The sequence below is a fragment of the Thamnophis elegans genome, chromosome 8 (genome assembly GCF_009769535.1).
Source record: "Thamnophis elegans isolate rThaEle1 chromosome 8, rThaEle1.pri, whole genome shotgun sequence".
NCBI lineage: Eukaryota > Metazoa > Chordata > Lepidosauria > Squamata > Colubridae > Thamnophis > Thamnophis elegans.
In genome coordinates, this window is record NC_045548.1 from 59070421 (window position 1) to 59087096 (window position 16676).

The window sequence follows — 16676 nt, forward strand, 5'->3', positions numbered from 1 at the left end:
GCTACAGTTAAGTGAATCACTGCGGTTGAATCAGTAACCTGGTTGTTAAGTCAGTCTGACTTTCCTACTGACTTTCCTTGGCAGATGGTTGCAAAAGGTGACCCCAGGACACTGCAACCGTCATAAATATGAGGCAGTTGCCAAAGATCCAAATTTTGATCCTATGACCATGGGGATGCTGCAATGATCATGTGTGAAGAACAGCTGTAATTCACTTTTTTCAGTGCTGATGTAGCTTTAGTCATTAAGTGAACTGTTGTAAGTTGAGGACTATACTTTCCCCCTTACTATCCAATAGTCTGCAGTGATTTAGCAAGTTATGAATAAATTACCAACTGATGTAGATTAGCAATTGGAGCACTTAAAGAAGCAAACAAAGAGGGGAGAGGAAGGGAGGGAGGAAGGAAAGAAGGGAGAGGGAGAGAGAAACAGAGACAGAGGGAGAGACAAAAAAGGAAAGAGGAGAAAGAGAAAAAGAAAGGGGAGAGGAGGGTGGGAGGATAAGAAAAAGAGGCAGAAAAAAGAAAGAGAGAGAAAGAGGAAAGGAAGAAAGAAGGAAGGAAGGAAGGAAGGAAGGAAGGAAGGAAAGAAAAAAGGAAGAAAAAAGGAAGAAAGAAAAGAGGAGAGTAGAGAAGGAATAGAGGCCAAAAAAGCAAACAAGGAAAAGTAGGGAAAAAACTTTCACTGGAAAACACTATTTTTCCATCAGTGCAAAACTTTCCTAAACAAGGTTAATTTTCTGGATTTTGACTTTCTGGTCCAGGTGGACCAAGAAGCCTTTATTTTCTTTTTCTAAAATCAAATAAAATCTGCAGAGCACCAGCACGCCATATGAAAAAGAATTTGTATTTGCAAGTAGGTTGATCACCAATCCATGACAAATAAGCTGAAATGCAATATTTAAAACATTCTTACTAAACAGCAGTCTGCCTTCGCTGGATGGCTTGGATCTCTCGCTGACTCTCCATGAAAGCACCGAGATAGAAACAGCCCTCCTGTGCGACATTGACAGTAGGGAGATGGGGGAGGGGTGCCTCGCCCTCTCCTGGGGAGCCCTGTCTGGGGAAGAACCCCCCTCCTTCGGCCTCGGGACTGTCGGTTTCTCCGACGGGTCTCCCCCCCTCCTCTGCCCCCGACCGACTTCCTTTTCTGGGCTTTTTGCAAATGAGCCGGACGCAGCCGAATCTCTCTCTGTGTGTATGTGTGTATGTGTGTGTGTGTGAGCGCGAGTTGCCCAATCCAGTTCCTCCCTCCGTAGTTTTGAACCTGGGAGGAACTGGTTTGGGCAACCCGAGAGCTCCGCCTGACGCCCGAAGGGCTTTGCACGAAGAAACGCGGCTTGAGGCGCAAGGACGGTCCTGGCTGTGGGGCGCAGGCCCCTAAAATCCTCTCTTTGGTTCCCTCCTCCTCCCCCTCCTTCCACAGCCTGCGTGACGCCCTAGGCTGAGAGCTGCTGCTGCTGCACAGCTGAGGGAGGGAGAGCAAAAGCAGAGGCGGGGCGCCAAGCTTTGGTTAAGGCAGGCAAGGGAAACCGCGAGCCGAAAGGAAGTCTTGCTGGGAAGACGCGGCAGCAGGGCTTTAAAGGGCTCCCTCCTCCCCAGCCAGCCAGCCCACCCAGCCCATTCTTCCCCCGCCACAACTGTATCCAACAGGCCAAGTTGCTGGGAGGAGAAAGTTTGGGCTGCAGGACATGAGATCCTTTGCGGGAGGCCAGTTCCAGCCGCCTGCAAAGGACTTCCCACGTTTGCTTTGGTAGAAATCTCTGCGCGGCAGTTAGAAACTTCTGCGCGGGGATTTCTTTCCATGTGCGCGGCCGCGCACGCGCGCACCTTAGAGGGAACAGTGGCGGTGGCTGGCGATGGCAGGCTGGAATCCCCTCTCCAAGGGATCCCCGTGCAGAAAATGCGGGGAGCAGCAGCGAAGCCCTGGGGCTTCGCTGCTCCATCCGCTGGACTGTGGGGCTTGGAAGGGGGTGGGAAGAGCAGCAGGGCTAGCGGTGGCTGGCGATGGCAGGCTGGTTCGCCTCCTCCTCCTCCAACAGGCAACAGCACTGCCGGATCCAGTTGTAGACTCGAGTATAAGCCGAGGCGGCTTTTTTCAGCCCAAAAAGTGGGCTGAAAAACTCGGCTTATACTCGAGTATATACGGTAGTAATTTTTTCCTAACTACTTGTATAAGGATTATTCTATATATTATTCATGTTGTCTTGTATTCTTGAATGGACTGCACCAGCAGAAGTTAAACCGATTTTGTTGTATACATGACGTACAATGACAATAAAGGCTTTGAACTTTATGTGCAAACATATCAGAGGTGGGTTCCTACCAGTTTGCACCAGTTCAGTAGAACCGGTTCGTCAAATCTACCGAACCGGTTAGAAGAGGTTCCACCAGAAAGCAGGCCACACCTACAGAAGAGGTTCCAAAAATTTTTGAAACCCACCACTGACACACAAACACACACACAGAGAGAGAGAAAGAGACAGGAAGGAAGAAAGAAATAAAGGAAAAAAAGAAAAAAGAAAGAAAAAGTGAGAGAGAGATGAAAGAAAAAAAGGAAAAAGGGACAGAGAGACAAAAGGAAGGAGAGAGAGAGAGAGAGAGAGAACACATGGCCAGCAAGCCACTCCCACTAGGTCACATGGCTGGCAAGCCACTCCCACAAAGGAGGTAGGTTCAAAAAAAATTTGAAACCCACCACTGAAACATATATGTATGCAGTTACATGGACAATTGGACGTTTAAGCAAATTGTTGTGCATCACAATCTCAATTTTTCAGCCACAAGACTTAATAGATATATTAGCTTCAGATGTGGGTGAGAGAGAGAAAAAAACTTCTCAGATGTTCCTGGTGACAGACTGTCTTTACTGAGTCACACAATTGTCTTGGGTTGCTACCTATATGTTCTCACTTTATTTTTGTTTTATTGGAGATTTACAAATCTTGACAAGAAAGAGGAGAAAGGGAGAAAGCGGGGACCACAACACAGGGAAATAAAAAGCTTTCCATATATTTGATCCAGTCCAAACTAATTCCCATTTCAAGCACAAATCCAAATCCAATTAAATGAATTTTCAACTCAGCCTGAATTATGGCTATACCCTGGATTGTTAAAGAATCCAATTATTATTATTTTTTTCTTTCCAGCCTTCTTGAAAAAGTTTTGGATTTTAGAAAGGCTGGATTTGAGGCTGAACCTATCATCTTGCCAGTAAGAAGGGACAGAGAAAGAATATTTGTGAGCAGCATGAATTCTCGCTTGGATCAGATCCATTAACAACAAAATCATACAGTATAATTCTGATAGACAGTAACTTTCCACATTTCTAATAGTAGTGGAGAATGCTTGGAAGAGTCTTGCAGAATCAAATGTTAGCCTAGAATCCATGCCAGTTTCTATTCACTACACATTATATAATCAACATTTGTACCAAGTCCAGCTTGTTTTATTACTTTTTAAAAAATGGTATAGGAAGAACACAAAATGGAATCTGCAACAAAATGCCACCATATCCCTTTCCAAGAGATTGTTTTCCAATAATTTTGACAGTTCTCCATGACCCTGAGCACGGTCATTTTCCATTTGGCAAAATTTGGGGATTCCTGGATTAAGTAGTTTTAACTCGGGAGGAAATATTTCTGCAAATGTTGTGGTTTGCAAGCCATTCCTTTTGAACATGAATGCTTGCTGTTTGATTTAGATGTTCAGTCAGAAGGGATTAAGTATGGATGGATATACATATTAGATTTATATTTCCTATCTTTTGGGAACTTAAAGTGGCTGTGTGGTGTTCCTGTTCCTATTTTTCACCACAGGAAAAAGATTACAGGCTAGGTTAGGCTGAGGGAAAGCGACTTACCCAAAATTTCCATGGCTCTGGCTGAATTTGAACCTGGGTCTCCTTAATGTCAACCCAACTTCTAACTATTATGTTATATTGAAGGGGCAGTCTTGATGTCATCTACAGCAGGCTATCAAACTTGCAGCCTAGATTGTCACGCGCTGGCCATGCCTGGTTAGCAAAGAAGAATAAAGTTGTGATATGTCACATGATGACACCATGATGATGTCAGTTTGACACCCCTGATCTCCAGCCTTGTCAACTTTACCACATAGCTGGCTGAGGAATTCTGGGAGTTGAAGTCCGCAAATCATGAAGTTGCCAGGTTTGATTTATGCATATGAATCAACGGTATTTCATGGCAATGTAATTTGGTGTGTATCCCTGGAAATAACAGGTCTGGAACTAGAATTTTTTAGGGATAGAAACCACGACATGTTGATAAACATTGACAAAATTTTACTTTGTCACCATGTTGGACTTTTCCCCTCACAAATACATATTTTAAACATTTCTTATTGCAATTTGAAATATATTGGAATGGCTTAGCCATCAAACAGGCTAAATTTGGTAGCAAATTTAGCCTGGTAAGGGTAAAAATCATAACTATTTTGCATGGAAGAACTTTCCAAAACACTTTTGAAAAGGACTGAAAAAAGGGTTTAAATTCTGGGAGATGACAACACAATCTTGCTAAATTGTGATTGGCACCTTTGAAAAGACACTAATTTTGCATACTTCAACAACCAAGCTGGCTTCAAATCTCCATCCAACTAGGCCTCCTAATTCCAGGGAGGGCTTCTCTTAAGTTCTCTTCTCACCTAACAATCACCACCTACCATACCTAAGAACTGCTATTGCAGCAAGCAGGCTGTAAAAAAATTATAACACCATAAAATTATCTTCTGTTCCAAGGAAGAAGTAGTTGAGCAATTGTTTCAAAGATACAGTATGCATTGAAAGTATTTGTCTGGCTAACACTGGATATAGAGTAATTGTTTTATTGTTAAATAATAATTTATTTATTTATTATTTCTACTAAGTGCACATTTGTTTGCAGCTTTTAATTATTGCCCAAACTTATTTAGTTAGAAGTAAGCCATATTGTGAGTTTCTCTCTGCTAAATACACACAGGATTGTCATCTTAAATGAGCCTGTGACTTCAGTAGAATGGGAGAACATCAATAAGTTTTAAAAGGATTGTGGAAACCTTTCCTTTCTCACTCTCATCTGATATTGTCTGCATATTAAATTTTCTAGCTAATATTTCTACCACTTCAGGGACTGTAAAGGAAAATTGATTCCTGCACTACTCCTATAATTGGATGAAGAAGAAACAAGGAAGTGCGTGTTCAGTTTGAATGTAGTTTAGCTTTCTCTGTATGAATAGTTAGTTTTCTATTCAGAATCCTGTTCCAAACTGTTGGGTATCTTCTCTTAGAAACCTAAATGAACTTCTGATATTTTTTTAAAATCCCACTGAATTACAGAAGTGGAAAGTGAGGGTTATTTATACCCTCTCTGGGCTTTGAACTTGAGCTTCCTCTTCCTGTGGCAAGAGCATGTATTCTATTGGTTGCTGTCAGACTCCCATGGGGCTATGCAGGGGTCCTAGCTGAGGTTGTCTGAGCTCCCAAGTTTGGTTGAAACTTGGAGGGTGATGATGTAATGAAGAGGCTTGTGTTCTGAAAGGATGTTGGGCAATTCCTATTGTGTCTTAATGCTCTTTGTTCTGATTTGGATCTTGAGTGAGGGCTAATCCCATCACCCTGAGATTAGAGGTCTTTTGTCTTGTAGATAGGCTGGCCCAGTCCTGCTGGGGCTATTAAGAAAGGTGGGAGCTGCTTTCCAAGAGCATGTGTCTCCTTTAGGGAATATTTTTAATATTTCTCAAAATATTTCATTCTTCTAGGAGAGGGGTGGGTGCTAACTTTCTACACTGACAAGGAGGCATTTAAGCATTTAAAAAGATTAGATATGAGGACTTCTGGGGGCGGATCCTGTCACCGAAGAGGGCTCAACGGAGCTCCTCTCAGAGATCTGGTCTGTATATCTAAATAATATCATAGATATCACCCCTTTTTGGCTAGAAAGGGGCAGGGAGTAGCTCTGTGGCTAGGGTCTATTCGTAATTCACAGCCTTTTTCTTTTTTTTGGCTGTGGACAGAGATTAGATCCAGCGTAAGCTGAGCTTTTATCTCCAGCCAGTTCTTCTCAGCTGCTTTTTTTTTTGCAGCCCTAGACAGGTGACTCCCCCCTCAGGACAAAGCAAAGTTGTTTGAAGCTATGATTAATACGGGCGGGTCCCACCCCTGTGAGATTTTTGCTTTTATTACTATCTTAAACACCAGCCTCATTTGTCCCAGAGGCTTCTTTGTTTAAATGGACTTCAAAATGGCGATTTTTCTCCGTTGGTGACTGATAAGGGATGTACTTAGCCGGCTTTTACCTTCCTGCAGACCGCTCCTTAACAAAATAATTTTTTTGGGAAACAGAGGGGAGCGAGAGCGCTGTTTATTTGTTTATTTATAATGGCTCCCAGGTCAAAATCGAAGCGTTTCTCTACGAATGTGCTTAAAGAATCTACTATGAAATCGCTGCCCTTGTCTCCTACGCCCTCTACTGGAGAATTCTTAACACAGGAATTTTTCTTTCAAATGCTTAATGACTTTAAACAGGAAATTAAAGAATTTGTATTGGAGCTATATGGTAATTTAAAGTCTAAGATTGCCCAAATGAAGGCGAATACGTTTGCAGCCGTGTCTGCTCTGACAGATTATACCGCTGAAATGGAGAATAAATTGGAAAGCTTGGAGGAGGCAAATTCTAATTTGACTACTAATATCCAAACATTACAACAAAAAATTAGAGATACTCAAGAACAGCTCGTTATGATAAATTTTAACAAGAAGGCATTTGCAATAAGAGTCAGAGGATTGCGCGAAAAGGAGCGAGAGAATTTGAAACAGACCTTTGTTGAGGCCTTCAGTCATGCGGTGGGAAGCCCGGGATTTAATTTTGATTGGCAGATTCGGAAAATCTATCGCCAGAATTCGTTGGTAGCAGAACAGCGACAGCTCCCGAGGGACATAATTATATATTTCTCCACAAAAGAATCCAGAAATGCGATCATGCAAAAGTTTTACAATAACAGGTTGCGAGTCGATGGCCAGGATTTGATTGTCTTCAAAGAAATACCATCCCAGATGTTAAAAGCAAGAAGAGACTATACTTTCTTAACTAAAGAGCTTATAAACCACCAGATACAATATAAATGGGAAGCCCCAGCCGGAATTATGGTCACATTTGAGAATCAAAGATTTTGTCTCAATTCTGTTTCGGAGGCTCGAGATTTCTACTATAAGACTTTGAAGGCGGGACTTCATGATTCACTTGGAAAAGAGGAAAGACAAGCCGAAGGAGAAGGCAAGCAGCAGACCACATGGCTGCAAGATGGAGGGGGTAGCTCTCCCTCTCTCGGAGAAGCAGAAGAGCGGAGATCGAGGATTTAGACATTCCAAAATATTCGCCAAAGTTGTGGATTGAGTGGGGGTTTGCGATCTCTCTCCGGTAGAAAAAGCGGAATTGGATATTGGTGGTGTGATATTGGGACTGAATTATGTGGATGCTGAATGTATATTTCACGGGACTTGTATGTCTGAACTTTAATTTAAACTGTCCAGGACTCTAAAGTGAAGAGAGTGGAGATGGTAACCTTACTGAACTTTAGTTTGGGAGGAGGGAGCCGGGTAACGCGGGATAGGTGGAGGGGGAGCGAAAGCCTGATCAGAGTATTTCGAGTTAAAAGGTAAACTGACTTCTGTGTGAATTATTGTTTGAAAATAAGGTTAAGAAAGATTATTTGGAGGGACTATGGGAAATAGTGGTAAACATCAGAGAAGCAAGGGACGAGGGTAAAAAGCATGCGGAATGATTTACGTTGTTTAAATCCTATTAGAAGGGAAAGCTTGATGAGATTATCTTAAGATAGAATGCAAACTGATTCTTGTGTAAAGTATTATTTGAATATGTGGAATGATTCACGCTGCTTAAATCTTACTAGAAGGGAAAGTTTGGTGAGATTATTCTGAGCTAGATTGTAAATTGATGTCTGCACAAATTTGTATAAATTTTTAAAGATTATTTGGAGGGACTATGGGAAATAGTGGTAAACATCAGAGAAGCAAGGGACGAGGGTAAAAAGCATGCGGAATGATTTACGTTGTTTAAATCCTATTAGAAGGGAAAGCTTGATGAGAATATTTTAAGATAGAATGCAAACTGATTCTTGTGTAAAGTATTATTTGAATATGTGGAATGATTCACGCTGCTTAAATCTTACTAGAAGGGAAAGTTTGGTGAGATTATTCTGAGCTAGATTGTAAACTGATGTCTGCACAAATTTGTATAAATTTTTATTTGAATATAAGGTTAAGGAAGATGAACTGGAGAGTCTACAGGAGGTTGGGGTAAATAACAAAGAAGCAAGAGACGAGAATAAAATACATATAGAATGATTTATACTGTTTAAACATAAATAAAGATGGGGGGCTGAGCTTAATACAAAGAGTTCTTTTTTTTCTTTTTTTCTCTTTTTTTTTCTTTTCTTTTCCTTTTTATAATTTGTAAATTCTTTTTATCTATTTTTTTAATATTACTTTTATCTTTAATTCACATGATCATAAGATACTTTAGAAGGGGTTTGACAGAGGGCAGTGCCAGGTGTGGGCCCTGGGAAGTCGGGGGGACTAGGGATGGGGATCTACGGGGGGTGGGTGGGTGGGTGCTAATATAGTTTCAATAAGAAGAAGAATGCACTTGTATACGGTTGTTCTTTCTTTTTTTCTTTTCTTTCTTTATATTTTTTTCCTTGGTTTATTTTATTTTTTATTTTTTATTATATTATAGTTCAATATTAATAAATAAGAGTTGAATAAAGGAATACACCAAGGGGAGAGGTAGAGGGAAAGAGGAGGGAGGAGTAAGGAAGGAGTAAGGGGAATGTAAGGAGGGCGTAAGGGGAATGCTAGGAGGAAGGGGAGAAAGGAAGGTTTGAGGGGAAAGGGAAGTAGGGAAGGGGAGTGTTAGAGGGAGGAAAGGAAAGTTGGAGGTGGAAGATGGGGTGTATGGAGGATGGAAGTGTCAGGTGGGGTTGTGAATGATGATGAGTTGTGTTTTCTTTTTTATTTTATTTTATTTCTTTTCTTATAGCAAATATTCAGTATATAAGTGACTGTAAAATGGAATGTGAAAATGAATAAAATATATTTTTTTAAAAAAAGATTAGATATGACAATTACCTTTTTCAAAAGTTACACTTTTATAATTGCCTAAATATTATACAAATCTTACACTTCATACTCTAAAAGTATTCGGATTCTGAACCATCTTTTTGCTATGACTGAAGTCTTTGGTTTTCTTCATTTTTTAAAAAAAATTCACTGGCTGACAGGTCTGTTTTCTTCTGTTTGGCAGGTAGGTATCATAAACTTTCACAGTACTGATTCATTCAGTGGAACAAATGACTTGTTAAATAAAAAAGTGTTTGTCAAGCTAGGGAAAAAGATGTGTAAATTGAAATGTATGAATAATCCAAGGTTAAAGGAAGGATTATAGAGATTCTAACTTAAATTCCCACTTATCCTTGTTATTATATCAGAAATCCTATTCTATTCTATTTTATTCTATTCCATTCCATTCTATCTATCTATCAAACTATTCTATCTAATTTGCAACTTCACATTTGAAGAAGGATTGAAGAAGAAAAGATCAAAGAAGGTTAGTGAAGATGAGCAAAGGACGAAAGAAGTCCTATAAGGAAATGTTGAGGAATTGAGTATATTTAACTTGGAAAAAAGAAGACAATTAAGGAAGGGGTATGATAACATTCTTCAAGACTTGGAGAGATGTCAAAATCTGTTTCCTATCATCACTTATGGGATATATAGTACAGCAAAACATATTAAATGTTGAGAAATTTTTCCAATGAGTAAGACAGTTTGGCCTTGGATTCAATGACTCAAAGTATTAGTAAGTGCCATTGCACTAGATTTTATTCAACAGAATCTAAATCAGTGGTAGTCAATCTGGTCCCTACCGCCCACTAGAGGGCGTTCCAACTTTCATGGTGGGCGGTAGGGGTTTTGTCCAATATTGAAGCACTTTCCTTTTTTTTAATTTAATTGACTTAAAAAAAAATTCATAGCATTATTTAAAAACTTTCATTAGGTTTTCATAAAATCACCATTACTGTGGAACCGGTGGGCAGTTAGAAAATTTTACTACTAACAGAGATACAAAAGTGGGCGGTAGGTATAAAAAGGTTGACTACCCTGATCTAAATAACCATAAATTATGGTTGATTTAATCGAACTTTCTGCACAGTAGATAAAAATGGCTTCTTCTGACTCTATGATTCTGTGTGGTGCCTTGTACATTAACCAATTGTTCTAAATTGAGCCAGTGCATGCTAAGTATAATATTTATTCAAATACTGCTTCGCTAATACTACGTAATTTGTTATTTTAAAAGATGAACCAAGTTAAAAGGCATGGCAACTATTTAGTTTCTTCATTGAAAATATTTTAGGAAGCTGGGATAGTATTGAAAATCAATCTAGCATATTTTTATTACTTTTTTCCTACCTCTTTGTACAGGTATTTGTACACAGCAAAATATGTGACAGGTATTTTTCTCAAAAAGCACCAATGTTTATTTCTGTGTATATGTTTGTTTGTTTATAACAACAATTTCCCAGATCTATCTTTATTTAAAGATAAAGATAAAGGTTCCCCTCCCACATATGTGCTAGTCATTCCCAATTCTAGGAAGCCGTGCTTATCTCTGTTTCAAAGCCAAAGAGACAGTGCTGTCCGAAGACATCTCCAAGGTCACGCGGCCAGCATGACTAAATGCTGAAGGTGCACTGAACACTGTTACCTTCCCACCAGAGGTGGTCCCTATTTTTCTACTTGCATGCTTTCAAACTGCTAGGTTGGTAGAAGCTGGGACAAGTAACAGGAGCTTACTTCGTTATGCAGCGCTAGGGATTTGAACTGCCGAACTGCCAACCTTTCTTTTTTTTTTTTTACTTTAATGTCAATTTTATTCACCTAAGAATCACTGGTTTTGAAGACTGGTTAACTTCAATGCAACTGCCAACCTTTCTGATCAACAAGCTGAGCCTCTTAGCCACTGAGACACGCCATTCCTCTAGCTTTATTTAGAGTTCAGCAATTAATAAAGTTTATATTTATTAATTTAAATGTAATCTATATATCAATATTAAGGTAAAGGTTTCCCCTGTCCAGGCTTATCTGACTCCAGGAAGTGGTGCTCATCTCCATTTCCTCACTGAGGGAGCCTATGTTGTCCGAAGGCACTTCTGTGGTCATGTGACTGGCATGACTCTGTTGGAAGAAAAAATCTGATCTGGTTCCAAGTGAGGAGAAAGGAGCTAGAAATGAAATGGAGTCCTTGGAAAGAAGTACTCTGTTTATTGATGAGCAGAAACAGCTAACAAAATTAGGTTGAAATACTCCAGAGGTTTGTGTAATGTAGAGTAGCCCTTGTGTCTTTTGCTATTCTAATGGTGGTGGGTTAGGTTCCACCACAAAACCGCGGTAGACTAAAGCGCACTCGACGAAAGCGCGTACGTGACATCATCACAGTGCGACGAAAACATCGCGCTGTGAGCGGTAAATTTTAAAGTAAAGCGAAAACCTTACCCTAACCCCCCCAAACCTAACCCTAAACCTAACCCTAAACCTAACCCTTAACCTAACCCTAAACCTAACCCTAAACCTAACCCTAAACCTAACGCTAACTCTTAACCTAACCCTAAACCTAACCCTAACGCTTAACGTAACCCTAAACCTAACCCTAACCCTTAACCTAACCCTAACCCTAACCCTAACCCTTACCTTTATGTGAATCGGCTTGCTTTAATTTTATTTTTATTTTAATTTAATTTATTTTTAATTTTTTTCGTCGCGCTGCTGATGACGTCAGGTACACGCTTTAATCAGGCGCGCTTTAGTGGACCGCGGTTTTGACGGGTCACGGATGGGTTATTCCTATTGTGTCCTAAATATCATCTCCTATCCTTCTTAATCCCATCAACTGGAGCTGACAGTGCTTTGTTTGTGATTAGATTGGACCAGTCTTTCTTAATGGGCACAAAATATCCATCTCTAAAGACGTCAGTTATCTGCTGGAGGCTGTTGGGGCTGCTTTCTGATTTTGTTAAGATTTTTCTCCACTTCTCTTTTGGGAAAATATAATATTCTGCCTCTTTTGAAATTCCCCAAAATATTCTGGGTGAGGAGGGCTTCCTACAACTATATGCTGAGGCACATGGGATAATGTTACCTTCCTACTAAAGTATTTATCTATTTGCATTTAGATGCTTTCAAACTGCTAGGTTGGCAGGAGCTGGGGCAAGAATGGGAGGTCATTAAATATCACTGAATTTAGAAACAGGTTAGAGGAGTTATTGTGTGAGCTAGTGGTAGTATTTTGGCTAGTTGGATTGATATTATTGAGGCAACAGGTTTGATTGTTTAAATATTACTTGTTATTGTTAGTTGCAAAGTCATTTCTGACCCATCGTGACTCCATGGCCAACATTCCTCCAGGCCTTCCTGTCCTCTAATCATCCTCTTGAATCCATTTAAGCTCATGCCTACTGCTTCAGTGACTTCCATCCAGCCATCTCATTCTCTGTCGTCCCCTTCTTCTTTTGCCCTCAATCTTTCCCAAAATTAGGCTCTTCTCCAGGGAGTCCTTCCTTTTCATTACATGGCCAAAGTATTTGAGATTCATCTTCAGCAGTGGTTGGTTGCAGGCAGTATGCCCTGGTACGGGCTTACCGGTGCCTGCCAGGATCACTAAGTACAGTTCCGGTACAGTGCTCCGGAGGGCCCACCCACCCACCTGAGCTCCTTACCTGTATTTGAGCTCTTCGGCACTTCCACATATGCACATGGAGTGAACGGCACCTGCGTGACCGTCCCCCCAGCAGCTGGAGCATCGCGGCGGCATCGCAGGGGTAAGGATGCATGCACCAGGATCCGGAACCCACTACTGATCTCCAGGATCTGGCTTTCTAAAGAGCAGTCAGGGTTGATCTTCTCTAGGACTGACCAATTTGATAGCACTGCAGTCCAGCACCATAGTTCAAAGGCCTCAATTCTTTGGCGCTCAGCCTTTCTTATGGTCCAACTTTCACAGCCATACATTGCAACTGGGAAAACCATAGCCTTGAATATACACACTTTTCTTGGCAGGATGATGTTACTGCTTTTTAGTATGCTATCTGGATTTGTCTAAATATTGCTAAATTGTTTTATTATTTATGCAAAGTTTATCATGTATCAATATAGAATTTAAAAAAAAATAATTTAAGAAAAGCAATTGGTTTCGAGATGTTTGGGGCTGGAAATTCTTGGACTATCTATCTATCAAAATTCCATCACTTTTGAGTCAGATGTTAATGCAGTGATCTAATTATAGAGTTTGCCATTTGAAATATTTTCCCTTTCATTTAAGGCATTGGAATCAGGTCTTGCTTTTGATATTAAGATCATGGAGGAATGCTGCTGGTGGTTACTTAACACTTCCAAATGAGAAATCTTTGAATCACATTACTGGAAGTTTTAATGACAAGGTATACCAAGCTAATTACCCTGGCTAATTAGAACGGGTCCTTGATATTGATGAGTTAAATAGAAGGCACGCTTCACAGTTATCAATTTTCCCTACTTTGATTCTCACAAATGAGTAACAGCAGTTTCAAAATAAGGCACCATTGGTGGCAGCGTAGGCTGAAAATTTTAAGGACATGGAAGTGACAATGGGATTGGAGTGGGGAAGAGATCCACTCTGGTTGTGGGATTCAGTCTGCACACTCAAGAACCAACACTGTGTAGGATTGCATGCCTAGAAGTATGAAATTCATCAGCTTCTCTATAAACCTTTGCATTTGATGTGGTTGAAGGTTTCTTTCTAGGTGAATTCAATTTAATATCCATAAGAATAAATATAAAAGGATCTGGAATTATGGATATGGGAGAACAAGGCTGGGGTGCACATCCTAATAAAAGACTGTAACAATGAAGAAAAAAATCACTCATAGAACTAATTTTTCAGGAATGGATTGTTTAATATATTTTAATTAATCCTGTGGATCAGATAAGGCAAAACAAAGTTCCTTCTGCAATGAGTCACTCTTCTTCTTCCATGTCTAGGTCAAACTTTACACTGCCAGAATGAAGCCATCTTCCTGGCTTTGTCATTAGCCCAAAAAAGTGGTGGCACAGTGGTTAGAATGCAATATTGCCGGCTAACTTTGCCCACTGACATCAGTTCAATTCTGACTCAAGGTTGACTCAGCCTTCCATCCTGCCAAAGTCAGTAAAACAGTAACCCATATTGTTGGGGGCAATATGCTGATTCTGTAAAATTGCCTAGAGAGTGCTACCACTGTGAAGCAGTATATAAGTTGCTGTTGCTATAATCGGTACTTGTTTCTGGTAATAGCCGAATACCAGCAGATGGGTCAGGCTATACATCTCTCCACATTCACACAGTGTGTGGTTCTCTACTAAGAGCCTCCACTTGAGCATATTATTTTACTATGGAAGAGGACAATGTGTAGGCATTCACTCACCAGTAGGAATCAATTGGAATCAATGTGGATGTGATAGTGTGTGTGAATGACCTTGGATAACAAGGGAAAGAGATGCTGCCTAGGAAACAATCAGAATGTTGTGGTCCACCAGCAGCCAGTGGACCTGGTGGCAGACTCAGACAGTGAGGAGGTTGGGGAGGAATATGGGCCAGTCCTGGAGTCTGGGGAAGGCTCTGACGAGTGCTCTGTTTTGGAGGCAGAGATGGGGCCAGGAGCCTCTGACAGTTATCAGCTGCCTTCGGAGTCGGACATCAGTGGGGCAGAAGAACAGCTGGAGCCTGTTCCTGATGTGTGCATGTACAGAGCTTCCAGGAGAAGGGAACAGCTAAGGAACAAGGATCGACTCTGGAGTAAAGGCACAGGTGGATGATGAATGGCTCCCTCCCATAGGAAATAAAGAGGAGTGAAAGAGGAGGGGAGTTTGCAGGGGACAAATTAGTTTAAATCATTAGGGTGAAGATCTGTTCCTGATTTCTTGCCAAGTATTGTCTGCTACAGAGTGGCATTTGGAAAATATCGGCCTGGCAGCTCTCCAAGCCTGATAAAGGTCTGTAGTTGTGAAATCTCTTGAAAGACTGTTGGCTGGGACTTTGCTGGAGAGGAATTCACTTTAAACTAAATAAAAGGGGTTTTATCAGGATGAGGACATGGCTTTGTGGTTTTGGAAAACCTAGGTCAGAACACAGATGGGAGAGGAAGCAACCCCCAAGAACTCAATGGGCCAAGAAAGAAACTTAGGAAGGACTTTTCCTAACAGGTCAGATGTTTAAAAGTGATGGCGAGAAGTGTGTTTTTTCAAACCTGGAAAATTATATCAATGTAGCCTAAGAATAAAGTAGATTTACCTCATCTAGTCATGTTTCCTATCTGGTTATTGGGGAGGACCAACAATGGATTTTGAAAGACATTTCTCTTCTTTTCAAGGCTCCATATGCTTAAAGTGACCAGATTTTAAGATTGGTTAAGTGGGACACCATTGATGGGGGGGGGGGGGGGACTGCAGCTTAGTGAAGCTGCCAAAGCTCCTGCTGGCACCCCCGCCCATGGCAGTGGCGGTGCCGCCTCCCTCCCTCTCCGCTTGGAACACCTCAGCTGGGCATCGTGTTACCCCTGCCGCTGCCTCCTCTTCCTCCGCCGTGCTTTTGAGAAGCCATGGGGCCTTTTGTTTTCTGCTCCTGCCCCCTCCGCCGCCTTCCTACTGGCTGCCGTGGCCTCATGGCTCCTCAAAAGTACGGCAGAGTAGGAGGCGGTAGGGGTAATGCGGTGCCCAGCTGGGGGAGGTGCCGCTGCCATGGGTGGTGGTGCCGGCGGGAGCTTGGCGGCTTCACCTCAGCCACAGCACCGGGTGGCAAAAGTTTTAATCAATAACACCCCCCCTCCCATTCCATTCCCAGGCAGAAGAAATAGACTCCAGGGAGGAGAGCTTGGCCAGTCATCGGAAGGCGTTTGAGAAGGAGAAAAGCAGGCAAGGAAACTTCTCAAGAAGTTCCAGAAACAGCTGCTTCTCCTCTGGGCTGGAGGGAGGGGAGGAGAAGGAAGGAAGGAAGGAAGGAAGGAAGGAAGGAAGGAAGGAAGGAAGGAAAGGTAGATAGGGAAGGAAAGAAGGAGGAAAGCAGGAAGGAGAGGAGGGAGTAGAAGGAAGGAAGGAAGGAAGGAGAGAAGGAGGAAGGGAGGGAAAAAAGGAGGGAAGGAAGGAAGGAAAGATGGGACAGAAGGAAAGAGGGGAGGGAGGCGAAAGGGAGGAAGGGGAAAGGGAGGAAGGGAAGAGAAGGGCACCTTTTATTGTCCTCGTCTTGTAAAAGCCCCGCAGCCGTGACCCCGGACTCGGCTCCTTCCCCGGGCACAGCCCACCTGCTCTGCCGGCCCCGTTTCCTTCTGAAGCAAAGCTCCTGGGCACCGGATGCCTCTTTGTTGGAAGGCGAGGCAGAGCCGCCCCGATCAAAGCCGTTTCAAGCAGGGCAGCAGGAAGCAGGGCAGCCATGCTGCCCGGGGAAGCCAGCGGGCTTGTTGCAATTGCGGGCTGCAATGCCCTACCTTCCACGGGGACCTCTGCTCCAGGCATGTACGTGCAAAGCGCGGGGCCGAGCTGGGAGGGGTGTCGCACCAGGGCCGAGAGCACTCAGCCCGCCCGCCCCATCTGTG